The sequence below is a fragment of the Panthera pardus genome, unplaced genomic scaffold (assembly GCF_024362965.1).
Source record: "Panthera pardus isolate Hobbes unplaced genomic scaffold, ASM2436296v1 HiC_scaffold_17, whole genome shotgun sequence".
Lineage (NCBI taxonomy): Eukaryota > Metazoa > Chordata > Mammalia > Carnivora > Felidae > Panthera > Panthera pardus.
The window spans coordinates 22,932,049-22,948,487 of record NW_026526732.1 but is presented as its reverse complement, the minus strand read 5'-3'; the positions used below and the strand labels follow the sequence as shown (position 1 = coordinate 22,948,487).

Here is a 16,439-nt window from a genome sequence, read left to right as displayed (position 1 = left end):
GAGCTGAGCAGAGCCTGGTTGGGATTTTCTTTCTTCCCCTCTCTCTGCCCCTACCCTCCCCCCTCTCAAAATCAATAAATAAACTTAAAAAAATTCACTCATAATTTTAAAAAATAATAAAAGTTAACCAATATTTTTAAATTATTAGTGAGATATTTGTGCTAAGTCTTTGAAATTTGGTGTTTATTTACACCCGTAGCATGGGTTAATTTGAACTAATCGTATTCTAAACAATCAGTAGCCATCTGTGTCTGGTGGCTAGTGTATTTGACAGCACAGGCACAAATGACAGAGGAAAAGTCTGGAACACTAAATAAACTGAGTTCTTTGATATGCCTGTAGCATAGGCTGTATGTGAATGACTGGTAGGAGATTAAAGAGATGTAGTCAGACACTAGACCACGAAGGCCTTAGATGCCAAGTTAGGGGAGTCTCAGTTTAATCATGAAGGCATTCAGGAGCTTTTGACGCCTTTGAGAGATTTTATGTAGATCACATTTGAGGTCTTGAAAGATTATGCTGACAACTGTATGAAGGATTGATTGGGGAGTCTCAGTGCAAAGAACATTGGCGATGTTTCTCAATCTGTTGTGGTTCTCTGCGATTAATGAAACTTTCATATAAACTCAATTAGTGAACAGCTGTTGTCAATTTTTAGCGTTTTATCAGTTTGTATCATTCAGGGAGCCTTTATGAAAATTTTAAAGGTACGGTGGGAGAGGAACAAAGAATATCAGTTTGCAACGGAGAAAATGTTGGGTGTGGACACCATTCGGCTTAGGCTGAGCAGCTCCTGGTGAGGAACTCTTTGGTCAAATAGACCTTGTCCTCCACCAACCCACTTTGTACAGGCATCATTCCATTGTTAAATGCATGTGTACAGGCCACCTGTCCTTCATGGCAAGGTGCACGCATACCCTGAAATTCTAGATGATGTGGATGTAGCTTTCCTTTGAGGTAAAAAGTGCTTTTCCTAGGCATCTTGTCTAAAAAGACAAAAGTCTTAAGTCAGTTACTTATTTTATCACTATAACCTGCTTATAATTGAGTGCTTTGTTTTGCTTTTCCCTTTGTGGAAGGAAACAAGCCACCTAGATTCATTTTTTTCTCAAGATTGCCATTTTATGGGGTCCTTTCTTCTTCTTCCCATCTGCTCTTCCGCCATTTTTCTCCACAGCTCCCTTTTGGTTCCATTGGTTTCTACTCAAAACGACAGCATACCGATAAATTTTTATGTATTAGGATAGAGCAAATGAACATAGAAATGTAAAATGGTGTTCTTTCAAAGTAATATGCTGTTCATGCTACCTCTTTCTTATGCTCTGGGAGCTCCCATCCTATGCTAATCCCCCTGTTAGTAACTTCAGTGTATATGAAGAGGCCGATGAGATTGGAGGCCATGAGCAGAGGGAGGTGTTGATTGATGGAGTCTCACATCTGGCCCGACTCCAGGCACCATCCCACCCACTTGTCCCCAAAGCCCAACAAGTGGTTGAAGCATGAAGTGATTTGATGATGATCATCCCCTCAGGGCATGGACGTTAGGGGTGGCTCTGCCTGGCACTGCAGCCATTTCTTAAATCTTACGTTTGAAACTAAATTTAAAATCTACAGTTTCTTTTTTTTTATTTTTTTAATGTTTATTTATTTTTGAGAGGGAAAGAGCGTGAGCGGCAGAGGGACAGAGAGAGAGGGAGACACAGAATTTGAAGCAGGTCCAAGCTCCAAGCTGTCAGCACAGAGCCTGATGTGGGGCTCGAACCCACGAACTGTGAGACCATGACCTGAGCTGAAGTCGGATGCTCAACCGACTGAGCCACCTAGGCACCCCTAAAATCTACAGTTTCTTACATTTTAAAACCATGTACTCAGATTACATGACATTGGTTAATTCGTTTTGCTCTGATTATACCTTAGGAAATTCAGGAATGAGTGGTGGTTTGATGAGATAATAAAGACGAAGGGGAAATGAACCTTGTTCATGTAGTTGAGGAACCATCAAGATGTGAATAACTGCTGCTTTTTCTCTACCATGTCCGTAGTTTACCAACTTAGTAAAATCATTAGGAAAGCCTATTTTTTTTTACTTAAAAAAAGTATATCTGTTGTTTATTTATTTGTTTGTTTATTATTTTTCTTCAAATTTTTATTTAAATTCTAGTTTTAAAAAAGTATCTGCATTTTGAGTGAGGTACTTCTGGGAGGCTAAATCCAGTGCCTGTCTGGCATCTGTCCATGGTACTTGAGCGCCAGTGAGGATGTTCTGAAAACTACCAAATCCCCCCCAAAAAAACACACCTCTGCCCAGCCTTGTGGGAGTGGGGCCAGCGAGTGGGGAGGGAGTGTGGACCACACCACTGACAGGAGAGGAAGACCTGGACTTTAACAGTTTTTCCCACTGTGCAATTAAAACACCAGGCAATTTGCCTTTTCAAAGGTAAAAGATTTCCTTTCATGATCTCTACACACAATGTGCTCACTCATAAAAAAAGAAAAAGTAATTATGCTCTGGAAAACTGCATGAGGTCAATTCCTGTTTCTTTTGTCAATTTTCCTCTTTCAAAAGTCGATTAAAGTGATTAATAGTAAGAAGATGAGTTATCCCCATGGCAGTTTCCCAAAGAAAAGAGAAAATCCTTGCCATTGCCCCACCTGGTTGGGACCATCACATGCCTTTCAGGAGTTTTGTCTCAAAAGAGAAGAAGATTTTGATTGAGCACTGAGTAGGCTTTGTCTTTACATGGAAAAAAAAAATTTCTGGGGAAATAAAGTAGGAAGAAAAAAAAAATCTATCCAGCCTGTGTCACTTTGCTGGGTCCTCCTTTTCCTTAACCTAGATTTCCAAATGTTCTTTGGGCAAGGGGGTGAGTGAGGATTCCACAGACAGGCTCTGATTAGGATCCTTTTATCAGGGAAGAAGGGATACAAATTAGATTTAAGAACGTAATCTAACAGCATCGATAACAGGGTGGAACAGAAATACTTAGACTTTCATTTAGAAAGTGGCCTTTCACAATTGGTGGTAAATATTCTATGATGTGTAACATGAGGAAAAACCAACTCGGAGATGAGGATGAGATGAACTTAAACCAGATTGGCTGAGAATGTGGCAAAGGGATTATTCCATGCTGAGCTCAAATGCACTTCCCTTCCTGGAAAGAAGAAAAACAACTAATAAGTACTCCATAGCCTTGTATGCATGCATTTATTCATCCATCAGTCATTAATTGAGGGCCTACTAAATGTTAGGTAGATGGTGTCAGGGGGTTAAGAATAAATGATCTATACATAAAAGAAGGGAAGCAAAAAATATATAAAACAGGGAGGGAGACAAGCCATAAGAGACTCTTAAATACAGAGAACAAACTGAGGGTTGCTGGAGGAGTTTTTTTTTGTGGGGGGGGGGGATGAGCTAAATGGATGATGGGTATTAAAGAGGGCACTTGGGATGAGCACTGGGTGTTTAATGCGTAAGTGATGAAATCACTAAATTCTATTCCTGAAATCATTATTACACTATATGTTAATTAACTTGGGTATAAATTTTCAAAAATAATAACTAAACAAAAAATAATAATCTATGATGCTGACTCAGGGGACCTCAAATTCTCGTGGCAGAAGTGGGATCGGGAATGGTTACATCCAAAGTGAAAGGGTAGGATATGTGCAAGGTGCCACAGAACCCCAGAAGCCAGGCTTTTCCTCGAGTGGAATGCTATGAGGACTTTATTCCATGGGAGGCTTTTCTTTTTAATAGAATTTAGTATTTTTTTTCATTATTGCATGTGTTACATGTGATGCTTTTGCACGAGATTTTGCAAGTGGCTCTATTTTATAAAATAATGGCAGGGAAAACATGTGGGAAACGTACATCATCGACAGTACTTTTCTGATTTAAAGCTAAACCTGTGTGTGAGAAAAGAAATGTATCAAATCAGCCCATGGAATGGAGAATGGTGGCCTTTTTCTGCTAAATACCTCGCCCAGGCTCTGCATATTACTCCCTGCCCCCAACACATTTTCATTTTCTTGCAACCAGTAGCCCAAAAGGAAGTGTGACGTTTTCCCTGATGAGGATATTTTGGTTTATTTGATCCTGGGAAGCCTCTGTGGGCTTTAAGGGTTGTGCCAGCTCTCAGGAGTAAAGCGCGTGCGGCTGGTGCCCCTCCTGGTGACCTTCGCGGCCATCTGGGCCGGGGCCTGCTTCTGCCCTCTAGCCCAGCAGGGCAGGGCCTCTGCCGTGAGTTTGCAGATGCTTTGCTCGGACCCCGCTTCTGTGACTCACGCCATCTGTTGGTAATTTGTCGTTATTCTGGAGTAAGGGTTTTTCAAAGGCCTCAATCTCTGGAGTCCCTCCGTGAGATGCACTGTCTGACCCCAGTTTTCTGACACCAGCCTCCCATCTGGGCCAGGCCCCAGCACTGAGTCAAGCTGCCATGAATGTAATGATAATGTTCTTTGCACATTAGAGAGCTTCACACCAAGTTCCTGCCCCCTCTTGAGCGAGTTACGCTCTTTGTGGGACTTGTTTGAAGTTCAGCCAAGCTGGCAGCCATGGGGTTCCATTTTTACAAGCTCTAGCAGCAGTAGGCTGTCCTTTGTGTCACCATGCCATCTGCTTAGCTTTTTCCCTCTTCCAACTGTAAGCAAAATGAGCCACCTAAACCAAAAATGCACGCCCCCCATGAAAACACATTTGCATCAAGTCAACCTAAATGATACTGTTTTGTCTGTTCTAAACCACATTCCCTTCTCGTACCTCCTTAAGAAATCTTATTTTCTCCAAAAATGTAGACAATAATAATGAATATATATTAACTTTTTTCTACATACCAGGCACTGTGCTATATGTTTTATGCTCTCATGATTTCATGTTATCCTCACAAAAACCCAATGCAGGAGGCACTGTTCCTATTGTATATAAGGAAATTGAAACTCAGAGGAGTAAAATGACTTACCCATGACCATGCCACTGGTGAAACCAAAGTCTCAAGTCCACTGCCTGATTCCTGAGTGCAAGAGTTTAGCTTTTTGTGTGTCCTTCTCCCGTCTTGATATTAATTGCCCAATGCTTTCAGTTTCAGTGCCTTTGACTAATTAATTCCTCAGGTCTCAAAAATAGCATCACACATCTATTGGTAATTCCCAGTCATTAGTCCACCCCCCAAAAAATATTTATTGAGAACCTATTTTGTGCCATGCACCACATGGGGACCTGAGTAGCCAGTTAGGAAGAAGTCTTATTTCATGGAGCTTATAGCATTATTTATTTCACAAACTTCTATCAGCAATAGTGTACTGTCACTGTGCTAGAGACTGGGGCTATAAAGTCAAAAACAGCACCATCCCTTAACTGTGTTATATTCGCGGTTAATCTTTCTAGTATGTCAGGACTCTCAGGAGTCACAGTTCCCGGATTGGGAATCAGAAGAGCTGGAGGCCAGCACCAGTATTCATTGTGTATGTTCTGGCCAAATCTTTGAACTTATCATTCATTTGGTTTCTTCATTTATTGAACATGTGAGGTTACCTCCAGCTCTGGGAAAATCATTTCTACTCTAACTGAACTAAACTTTGGAGAACGTTAGGGTTTAGAACTGTGGGGAAAGAGAAAAGCAGTAAGTCTCAATTCATAAGAAAAGCAGGAAAAACTTCAAGAATTATATTAAGCAGAAAGCTTTTGGCTTCAAATAATAGAAAACAGTGACTTAAAAAATTAGGAACTTTTTTCTCACATAAAAAGCAGTCAGAGGATAAGTGTTTCTGATGTTATTTTAGTTGTTCAACAATGGACCTAGTTACTTTCTAGGTTTCCAATCTGTCACCCTTAGTATGGTGGCCTTTTATCCTCAAAGTTATCGCCTTGTGATTACAAGATGGTTCCCTTTGTTTGCAGAATTATTTTCTTGTAATGATATCCAATGCAAAAAGAAGCCTTAAGAGAAAAAGCCTTTCGCCCTGCTGTGGCATCTTTGTTGTTTCTGTTGTGTGTTTTTTGCTTTTTGCTTTTCACTCTGGAAAAGGAGCCAGTCTCCAGCTGAATTTTCCTTTTTATCTCACTGGCTAGAACATTGGTAATATGTCAAGCCCTAAACCAATCGTAATCAATCCTTTGGATTTGAAGAGGGGGCTTCTGCTTTTTCTGAAGTCGTGGGATCCCCACTAGCTACAATATCTGGGTTGATTTATAAGGAAGAAAGTGATTTATAAGGGAAAAAAGGGTGTCTGTCATAGAGAGTTGGGCGGAAGCAGACACCATAGCAGTGGTCATTTAGCCCTAGAGAAGCCAGGAACATTTGAAGAAACTGCAACAACTGGGAATACTCAAGAGGTTAATGCTAAGAAGACAGATACTAAAGAAAAGCTTTTCTGTCCAAAAAGATCTTGTTACCAGAGGATATGGTCCATAAAAAACAAAGGTAGGGGACGAAATTGCTACTGAGAGATAGGAACTCCTCATGACCAGCTTGTATTTGGAATGGAGAAGGACCAGCTACAACTTCTCTTCATCTTAAATTTGGACACTGTTGAAGTAATTAACGAGGCAGACTGAGATTCAGTGGAGCAGCCTGAAAGACCCTCAGCCTTCTCAAAGTTTTTATCGAACCGGGTACCAGGATACAAAAAGAACAAAATATAGCCCACTCGCAAGCACAAAAAATTTATATTTTTATACATTTTAAATTTAAATTGTAGAACAATGAATGCTTTGCTAGAGGTATGCACAGAATACAGATGGACCACTGAGAAGGGATTGGCCAATTCTTTGAATGGGACAAATGAGGATTTGGGGAGGTAGACTGGAAATCACATTTAAGCTGTACTCTGAAGGGGGAAAAAAAAGAGGCATTCAGAGTTGAAACATAGGAGAAGGAGACTGAAACAGAGTTGTCAGTCTCGTCCAAGGGAATCTGACAACAGAAGTTAAAGTCCTCTGAATGTTTTTTAGCAGATATTTAATAGTAACACTTTCAGGACCCAAAGAACCAACGACACTTACATCCACTACTTGGAAAACCTGTACTCTTTTTCTTTGTTGAGATACACTGCGGCTGTAGCTTCAGAATGTTGAGGTGGTGGATGTTTGACTGTGTCTGCTTGCTGATGAGCTGAGAAGCCTCCATGGCCGGTACAGTGGGCAAGGAGTCCCAAATGAATGGAGGAGATATCATGTGTTCAATTCCCCACCTCTGTCACCACAAGATCTTGTTTCCCTCACATCTTCACACTTCCACGTCCATATTTATGAGCCCATCTTACCCAGTAAACTTCACCTCCTTAACAGTGGGGTGTGTGTCATTACATCTTTGCTTTCCCTGTGCTTTTGCACAAGACTGGACACACTATCAGTGTTCAAAACATGGACGTGGAACAAATGGATGATTGAATAATGAAGTGAGAAGTGACCTTTATGTTGGCCATGTGGGCAATTGGAACTTATCAAGTAGTCTCCTGGCTTCACTCTATTAACCATATCTGGCTCAGGATGTTTTACCTGAGTAGAACTTGTAAAATGTGTCAGTAGATGGGAGAGTAAAAGCAGATCTCCCTATAATTAGATAAGTGTAACACATGGGGGTCTAGATAGAACCAGACTACCACCTAAGCCCACTTAAAATGGGCGAAGAGATGAAATAAGCAAGGAGCAAACATTTATTCAAACTGGTCATGAAAAGAATCATGATATAGGGGGTTAAATTATAGACTCCGGCCCGCCCTCATGGATTTGAATCCCAGCTTCATTGCTTCCTGGTTGTATGACTTTGGGCAAATCACTTAATCCCTCTAGGCCTCAGTTTTATCATCTACAAAATAGGAATGAAAATAGTAACTACCTCAGAGGGTCGTTGTGAGGAGTAAATGAATATATGTACGTTGTTTCATATCACCACGTGCCTGGCAAATAGTGGACACTATACAAGTGTTAACTACTTGAACTTCAAAGCAACCCTAGAAAATAAAAACTACTTTAAAGCTTAGAGAAGTTAAATGAGGATCTGGATCTTCTAGATCAAGTAAGTAACAAGTGACAGAATCAGATTCAAAATTCAGATCTGACACTTGAACCCCTGTTGTAAGAAATTTGAATGACCACAGATTACTCTGTTAGTGGCAATCTGTTGACCTTAACAAGGCTGTCTAGTAGCTGAGGCTTCCATAGGGATTTTTTTCTTTAATGAACCTGATATTTCTACATAAAACACATAAACCACAGACACCTCTTTCTGCCTGGGATCATGAAATTATGGAATCACAAATTTGAGCCATCGGTCAATCATGGCTCCTCACCTCTGGACCAACAGCTGGTAGAAATTTCCTAACATTTAAAACTATCTGGGGTGAAGGAGCATTTTTTTAGATTTCCAATCTACTATAAAACTGAATTTTTATAAAATACAATAAAAAAATTGATTACTAGAAAGAGGAAACAGAAAACAAACAACATTGAAACTCCAAATCTTGTATTACGTTCAATGAGCAAATTGCTGCAGAAGTTTCTACATGGTTATTTTCAGTTCCTGTACTTATCTTTCCATGGATCTATACCAACCGCCAGTCACTGGTCCACAGACCACACTCTGGGTATCTGATCGAAAGGACTTTCATGAGGAGTTAGTCACTCCTGAGGCAGAAATTTTACACATTCTTATTTGCTCTTTGCTTATAAGGAAATTACTCCTACTCCTATAGATTTTCCTATTCAAACATTGACCTGATGTTTGCAAGGCGCCCTGAAGAATTTCAGTCCATCGTCAGAGGGCATTAGAAGAATGCTCTAAAGAAAATTAAAAGCAAACAAAAAATCACAGCTTTGGCAGTTGATCTTTTGCTGGACACAAGATAGATATTAAAGTCACTTTTAACAAAGGGTTGAGGGAGCTCTTGAAAGACAGAACACACTTCAGAAACACTATTTTAGCACAGAACTAGTCCAAATCCCTAAGGGGAATCCCTGGACCTCATGAATGAGATGGATCCATTTTTGAGTCATGTGGAGGTTTTTACCCCTTAGCCTATATTCCTGACTCACACCAAACTTTCTTGACAACTTTTCCCTCAAATCCAAACTCAGATTTGGACTGCCACCATCTTCCCACATCTGGGATGAGACATTGAAGGACAGGATGAAAGAAGCCAGGCAAAGAGAGTTTATTCCCATGCAACCTTGCTGTTACATTTCCTATCAAAGCTCCACTTGATATTTCGTTTCCTTTTATTTTTATTTAGCAAATATTTCCACTGTGCTTATTGTGTATTGGGTACTATTTGAACTCGCTTAATCCTCATGATGACCCTATGAGAGAGGTTCTATTATTCTCCTCATTTTATAGATGAAGAAACTAAGGTACAGAGCATCTAAGCAATATCCCAAGGTCACGTAGCTGGGTTTTTATCTGTGTCAATATATCTCCTCCTCTGGGGTTAAAAGGAAAGGTAAAGGGAAGAGCTTAGAATGAGCAGGAGTAATAGAAGCCTGAGGAGAACCGAGAAATTCTCAAGATTCCCGGCATGAGAAAACATCCAATCTCAGAAATAACAAAAGGGGACTTGAGTCACAGTAAGGGAAGACAGATTTAAGTGAGTGGTAGGATTGGTACGTAATATGAGAAAAGAGAACCAAAATCACATATACATCATAACAAACACATCAAAGGACATAATAAATATATCTGTAACAACAATAATAAAATTCCGGTACTTTTTTGAATGTCTACTATATAGCAGCTTATATGTGTACCTTTGTTTAATCCTTCACAACCCAAAGAGAAAGACAGTATTATCCCCATTTTTCAGATGAAAAAGTTAAAGATACAAAGGGGTATAATAACTTGCTCAGAGTCCTATAGCTACTAATTGGCAGAGCCAAAATTTCTATCAAGTTCCATCTTGACTCCAAATCACAGGCCATTCTTACTCACCATACAATCAGCTAGTGACCCTGTGCCATTGAGGAACGGGTTAAGAACATCTTAAATCTGTTTGTCAAGTCAATATGTGCCCAAGAAGTGTCAGAATTGTGGCACCTACAGATAAAACTAAACTAGTTATTTGTTGCTTTCAATTGGGAAAACCCATGAAAGATAAAACTAGCTACCCATTAACTAGATACAGAACACTTCCATTTCATGTAAGTGGTAATGTCATATGCACCTTGCAGGAAGAATATGTGACACAATGGCTGAGAATATGACCTCACTGAAACCCCTGGGGTATCTGTCTCTCTTACACCAGGTTGCATGTGGTCTGTGGAAGATGAAATGTTACTGAGCCTGACTCCTATCTGATGCCCTGGATGGATGACCCACTAGGGTTATTGGGTTCTGCCAACATTATTTCCATCCTAGATCTACATAAAGTTTGTTGCCAGATAGAGTTGGTTCCTGAGACCAGACCAGAGGGTGTTTTTATTACTCCACGGGGCTTGTATCAATTCATGCCCGCCCTTTTACAATAAGCTTTGGTCCAGCTTTTTTTTTTCAGCTCTTGGTAACAATAGGTTGATTGTGTGGGAATGTTTGCAGTTGCATATGTAGATGTTAAGCCTTAATGAGTGCAGAATTGGAATTCTATCTAGGATATTCACAGTTTATCTAAAGCATTTCAAGAAGATAATAAAAGCCAAATAAGTCCAGGATGGGTCATAAAGAGCGATACTCTTGGAATGCGAAGTGAAATTGTGAAAATAGCATTGGTCGGAGTTTAAAAAAAGGAAAAGGAAGCCCCATACATTCTTAGAATTGGCAAGTTACTTCCCCATAATTACATACTTGCTTGGAACCCTAGTCTTATCTCTCTTTGAATGACCTCCCAGTTAAAAATAACCAGATAAAGTATCTTAGATTCCAAAATGCCAGGAATCTTTTGACCAGGTGAAGTCTCATCTTTCCAGATACCTGATGTTTAGTTACCTGAGATGAACATGTACATTTTATTTGGTAAGACAGTGGTAACATGGGTGTTGTTAAAGTATTGCTGTAAGAGAGGCACCTGGGTGGCTCAGTCAGTTAAGCATCCAACTTTGGCTCAGGTCATGATCTCATGGTTCATGAGTTCGAGCCCGGCATAGGGCTCTGTGCTGACTGCTCAGAGCCTAGTATCTGCTTCTCTCTCTCTGCCCCTCCCCCACTCATGCTCGCGCTCTCTCTCTCTCTCTCTCTCTCTCAAAAATAAATAAACATTAAAACAATTTTTTTAAAGTATTGCTGTAAGATAGTAGAGGAAGGAAACTTTCTGTAACTTGCTTAAGAGGAGAAATTATTCTAAATTGCCAGCTGGCTATGGTTCAGAAGTGTTGCCCTGGACCACTGCCTTACTGTTTCTGAGGGTGCAGTAAGAAAAGAAATCACCTGTAGTGTGGAGAGAAAGCAGGATTAAATAGATGGAGATTTCATGGAGAGAGTTGAGGTTAAAGGGGGATAAAACAGCAACAAGCACTTATAATGTGTGCTTGCCTCTGTGACTAGATGTCCATTCAGTTTGGACCAGAAAGTATACTCCATGCACACAACAGGCATTATCAAGCTTCCATCGCTGTTGGAATATGCACATGTGACAGTCGTGTCTTAGCTCTCCAATTCTGCTCTCAACACAGACATAGCTAATCAATCACAGCACTCCTTTCTGCCGTACCAGGATTTGGCACCAAAATCCTTCTCACCCGAGTGCTCCAGAAATCCTCTCAAACTGTGACAATTGGCACATAAATTAAAACCTGTTTGTCTTCTCTGGCCACCACTGATAATGCAAAGATGAATAAAACAGCACCTGACCTCAAACAGTTCTCAGACTGTTGCAGGAAGCAGACCTAGCAACGGTGGCTTACAATATTGCACAATGAAATAGCAGAATTATACATTCAGTGGTGTGGGAACACAGAAGGAAGAGTAGCTGTCTATTCTTGAAGGAGTACTTCCTGGAGGAAATGAATATGAATGAGATTAGGAGGAGGAGAGAGTTCACTCCTCAGTCGATGTGGGATAGGCACGGGAGCTCTAAATAGCATGCCTGTGAAGGTGCTTTCTCAGCCTAGGCTCTGAGTCGGGAAATGGCAAGGATGAAAGGAGTGGAGGTGGGAGGCAGGACCCAGGTCAAGAGCTGCCCCTCCTTCATTGCCAGATAAGATCTTAAGGACTTTTTTTTTTTTGGTAGAAAAATTCCCAGTCTGAGGCATATAAGACCCCTTGGGAGCCATGATATTATTACAATGACTTCATGAATTCAGCACACACTGAGTAGCCCTTGATAACACGGTAAATGTCTCACATGTGTGTGTACTTCTATAATGTCACTGCTAAGAACTCACCACGCACTTGGAGCAGAAGGTTAAGCAAAAAGAAGGCTTTCCCCCTCAACAGTTTAACCTGAAGTGCCACAAACAAAACACTATGGGCTTAAAGGTACCAGATGGAGAATTTATTTAATTGTGAAAATTCCCATGCAAGCTGGGAAAAGGTGGGGAGTTTGGATGAGTTCTGGCATCTGAACATCTACTCAGGGGGCTTTTATAATTCATTGCGTATGTTACATAACCAGGTTACTTCTTTTTTTGAAAACTGTATAAATTTAGTTTGGGTTCACAAGCTCATGGCATGTGTTACCACCATAGCCTTTTCCTGACAACCCAGGGTATTTGAACTTAGGTTCCTTCTCTGAGAGGTCATGATATTTAAATAAATACTCAACAAAGGAAATATGCTCAGCCATTGATCTGACCAATAGTTCAACCTTGGAAGAAGGTCTGGAACACTGTTATCACTAAAGTAGCATCATTAAGGATCAGCGACCATTCTCACTTTTAGTTGGGGGTAGCATCGCTCAAAGCCCCCGGAATAAGCAACACTTCTGGATTTATTCTTCAAAACATTGAACATTAGCTAGTCCTCACCTCATTACCCGAGTTAATATTACAACAGTCTCTTATATTTGTACAGGACAGTTGGCAAAACACTTTCTCTCAAGTACATTATCTCATTTGGTGCTCGTAATAACCATTCAGTGTAGATGGAAAGGTACTGTTAAACCTATTTTAGTGGTAAGTATTGCCATTATCCTGAATCTGGATTTATTTTTTTAACACATACCCGAAAACAACAACAACAACAACAAAAACACACGACCAAATACCTATACAAACAGAACGAAACAGAAAATTGAATCATTATCTGCAGTGAGAATTTGGGGACAATCAAGCGTTTTAGCCCTTTCCCATCCCATGCCAGTTAAGTCATAGAGAGATTACACAGGGTTTATGAGAAGCCTGTAATACTTTGCAAGGTGAGTTGACACCCCAGCGATGAATCGAGCGAACCTAATAACAAACCGGGTCCCATGGCAACCAGGCGGCATGCAATTTGAGGAATTATCCCAATTTGAAACATTGCTATTAATAGCACATGTTCATAAGTACAAAATGTACCAAAAAGCATGAAGAGTGAAGTCAAATTTGTAAGAAACTGAAGAAAAGGGAAGGAGGTTGAAATGAATAAGGCCAGGGAGGAGAAAGGAAAGAGGTGCTAGTTGCCAGGGAGAGGTGAATTAGTGGACGCGTCATTAGTCCAGTCCACCAAAAGAGAGAAATTGCAGGAATTGTTGTCAGTTCTTTTTCTAGACAACATTTTGATAGATGCAGCAGCAAAGTGTACCAAAATGACATCTATTTGTACAAAAGTAGTAAAAAATAAACCCAAAAAACAACAACAACAAAAACACAGCTTCTATAGAAGATTTTAGGTGTGTAGAGTTTCATGGTGATTTGATTTTTACCAAGGGCTCTGCACTAAATTTACTGCTTCTTTCATTTTATTGATACTATAATGGAATTTGATACACTCTAATTCAGAAACTAAAATGTTTATTCATTTCATATGCCAGTACAAAACCCAATCAAGAATAAATATTGCCCCTCCCAAAGCTACACTCATACAGAATGATAATTGCTTTGAAAAGGAATAAACAAGTTTGAAATGAGGATGCTATTCTTTGCTATCAGCCAGTGAAGCAGTTTTTGAAATGGGGCTCTTTATCCAGATTTTTCTTATAGAATTGTTTGGGTGTTTCTATCCTGCAAGGAAAAACACTGCGGACTTGGTAACCGTCGTTCCCATCTATTGATCAGTTTGCACGAGTGCTTGAAAACATCATCTGTAATCTTTATAAGGGTGTAGCAATGAATAGTTTCAACAGAGATATTTTATGGGGCAGTCTAGCTTAACAGCTAGAAGCATAGGCTTTGAAGAAATATGGGTCTGTGTTCAGGTCACAAAGAACACAGTTTAGGTCCTGGCTTCTGTTTACTAACTGAGATGATGTAGGTAAGTTATTGAACCCCTGTAAGCTTCTTCTCATTTATTCTTAGAATTTATTGGGAATTCACATGATCCATTTGAGCCATTCAGCATAGAAATGGTCATGTAGTCAGTGTTCATTTAAAAAATCATTTGTAGGGGCGCCTGTGTGCCTCAGTCGGTTAAGCATCCAACTCTCGTTTGGCTCAGGTCATGATCTTACAGTCGTGGAATCGAAGCCCACACTGGGTGTGAAGCCTGCTTAAGAGTCTCTTTCTCCCTCTCTCTTTCTCTGCCCCTCCCCCACTCTCTCTCTTTCTCTCTCTCTCAAAATAAATAAACATTTTAAAATAAATAAAAATAAAAAATTATTTGGGGTGCCTGGGTGGCTCAGTCAGCTAAACACCTGACTCTTGGTTTCACCTCAGGTCATGATCTTGTGGTTTGTGGGTTCGAGCCCTACATTGGGCTCCACGCTGGCAGTGTGGAGCCTCCTTGGGATTCTCTCTCTCCCTCTCTGTCTGTCCCTCCCTCGTTCACTCTCTCCATCTCTCTCTCTCTCTCTCTCTCTCTCTCGAAAATAAATAAATCAACTTAAACCAAATAAAAATAAAAAACGATTTGTACATGTTTGTGTATGACATTCATGAAGCAGTAGCCAACATTTACTGTGCAACTTATACACCATGCACTGTTCTACATGTTTTACACGTCAAAGTTCGTAATCCTCCCAACAACTACATGAGAGAATGGCAGAGTTTCGGCCACAGTGAGAGTTAACCCCACTGTTAGAGGGAATAGTATTCACACAAGACCATCCTCACTCCTGACACCGTTTATAAGTTTGGGGGCTCTCAAAACCCTCCTCTGGTTCAAAAACATGCTGAAAGTGTTCGCAAAACTCACTTAATATTGTCATATCCGTGGTTGTGGGTTTTTTTTTTTTTTTAACAAGAAAAGAATACAGATTAAAGTAAATCAAGGGAATAGGCATACGGACCAGCATCCAGATGGATCCAAATGTAGAGTTTCCCGGTGTCCTCTCCCCATGACTGATGGATGGCACCAATTCCTCTCTGTGAGGATGTGTGACATTGCATATGGAGTATGTTTAACCAGATGTTCACCTGAGCCTTTAGTGTCCAGAGTTTTCACTGAGGCTCAGTCACATTCTGCTGAGTGTGACCGTTAGTCTCCAGGTTTTGTGGAGGCAAAACTGCTACCATGTGGCCCAAAGCCCCCATCATAAAATCACATTGTTAGACTGTCTGGTGGCCAAAGCTCCTAGGCAAACAAGGACACTCCTGTCAAGCAGAATATTCCAGAAGCATAGAGAACAGCTCCTAATAGCTGAGAGCAAAGGCAAGATCTCTCTTTGAGGAGGTTAATTCTTTTTTTCTTTTTTTTTCATGTTTATTTTTGAGAGGAGAGAGAGAGAGTACACACTCGCACACAAGCAGGGCAGAGGCAGAGAGAGAGGGAGGACCCACGCTGACAGCAGAGAGCCCCATGCGGGGCTCAAACTCACAAACTGTGAAGTCATGATCTGAGCTGTAGTCGGACGTTTAACTGACTGAACCACCCAGGCGCCCCATCTTTGAGTAGGTTAATTCTCCACTACTGGTAAGCCCATTTTATAGATGAAATAACTGAAATGCAGAGAGGTTAAGAAACTTGCCTCCGAACTCCTAGCTGGTAAAGAGAGCCAGGGTTCAGACCCAGGCTGTCTTCCTCTGGGATCTATAAACATCCTCCTTGCTGTCTACAGATATGTTCATTGACTCTCCTGAAATCAGACTGCTCATCTGTGGTAGGACCTGAATTTGAACTAGGGTGGATCTGATTCAAGAGTTCTTGGTCTTTCTGTGTTCCTCTGGCATTTCCTTGCAAAACCAGGAGAACCCCACGGACCACTGTCTAAAGAGCCCTTGCTTCTTCCACCCCTGAAATAAGTGAAGTTGATAATAACCCTCACAGAGCTCTCCCTCTCGCACATTTAGCCATCTGAGCATCAGTGTCTCTCAAAAGGAAAATGTTCCTTTGTGATCTCCTGTAAGTGACTATTAAGAGTCAATGGAGTTTTTATGAGCCTTGAAAATAGTGTTATCTATGAAGCTGGTAGTTCTGTATTATTTCTTCATGGAAAAAAAAAAA

General features: G+C 40.6%; 1 protein-coding gene and 1 long non-coding RNA gene across 12 annotated transcripts in view; one reads left to right on the top strand and one right to left on the bottom strand.

Moving 5' to 3' along the window:
• The window catches only part of AIG1 (androgen induced 1), a 313,679-nt gene that overhangs the window by 144,446 nt on the left and 152,794 nt on the right, over nt 1–16,439 (top strand). The window lies entirely within an intron of this gene.
• LOC109252540 (uncharacterized) overlaps nt 166–16,439 on the bottom strand; it is a 141,454-nt gene continuing 125,180 nt past the window's right edge. The window contains exon 4 of the long non-coding RNA XR_008422870.1: nt 166–3,152. This is a non-coding gene — a long non-coding RNA (uncharacterized LOC109252540). The remainder of the gene's footprint in view (nt 3,153–16,439) is intronic.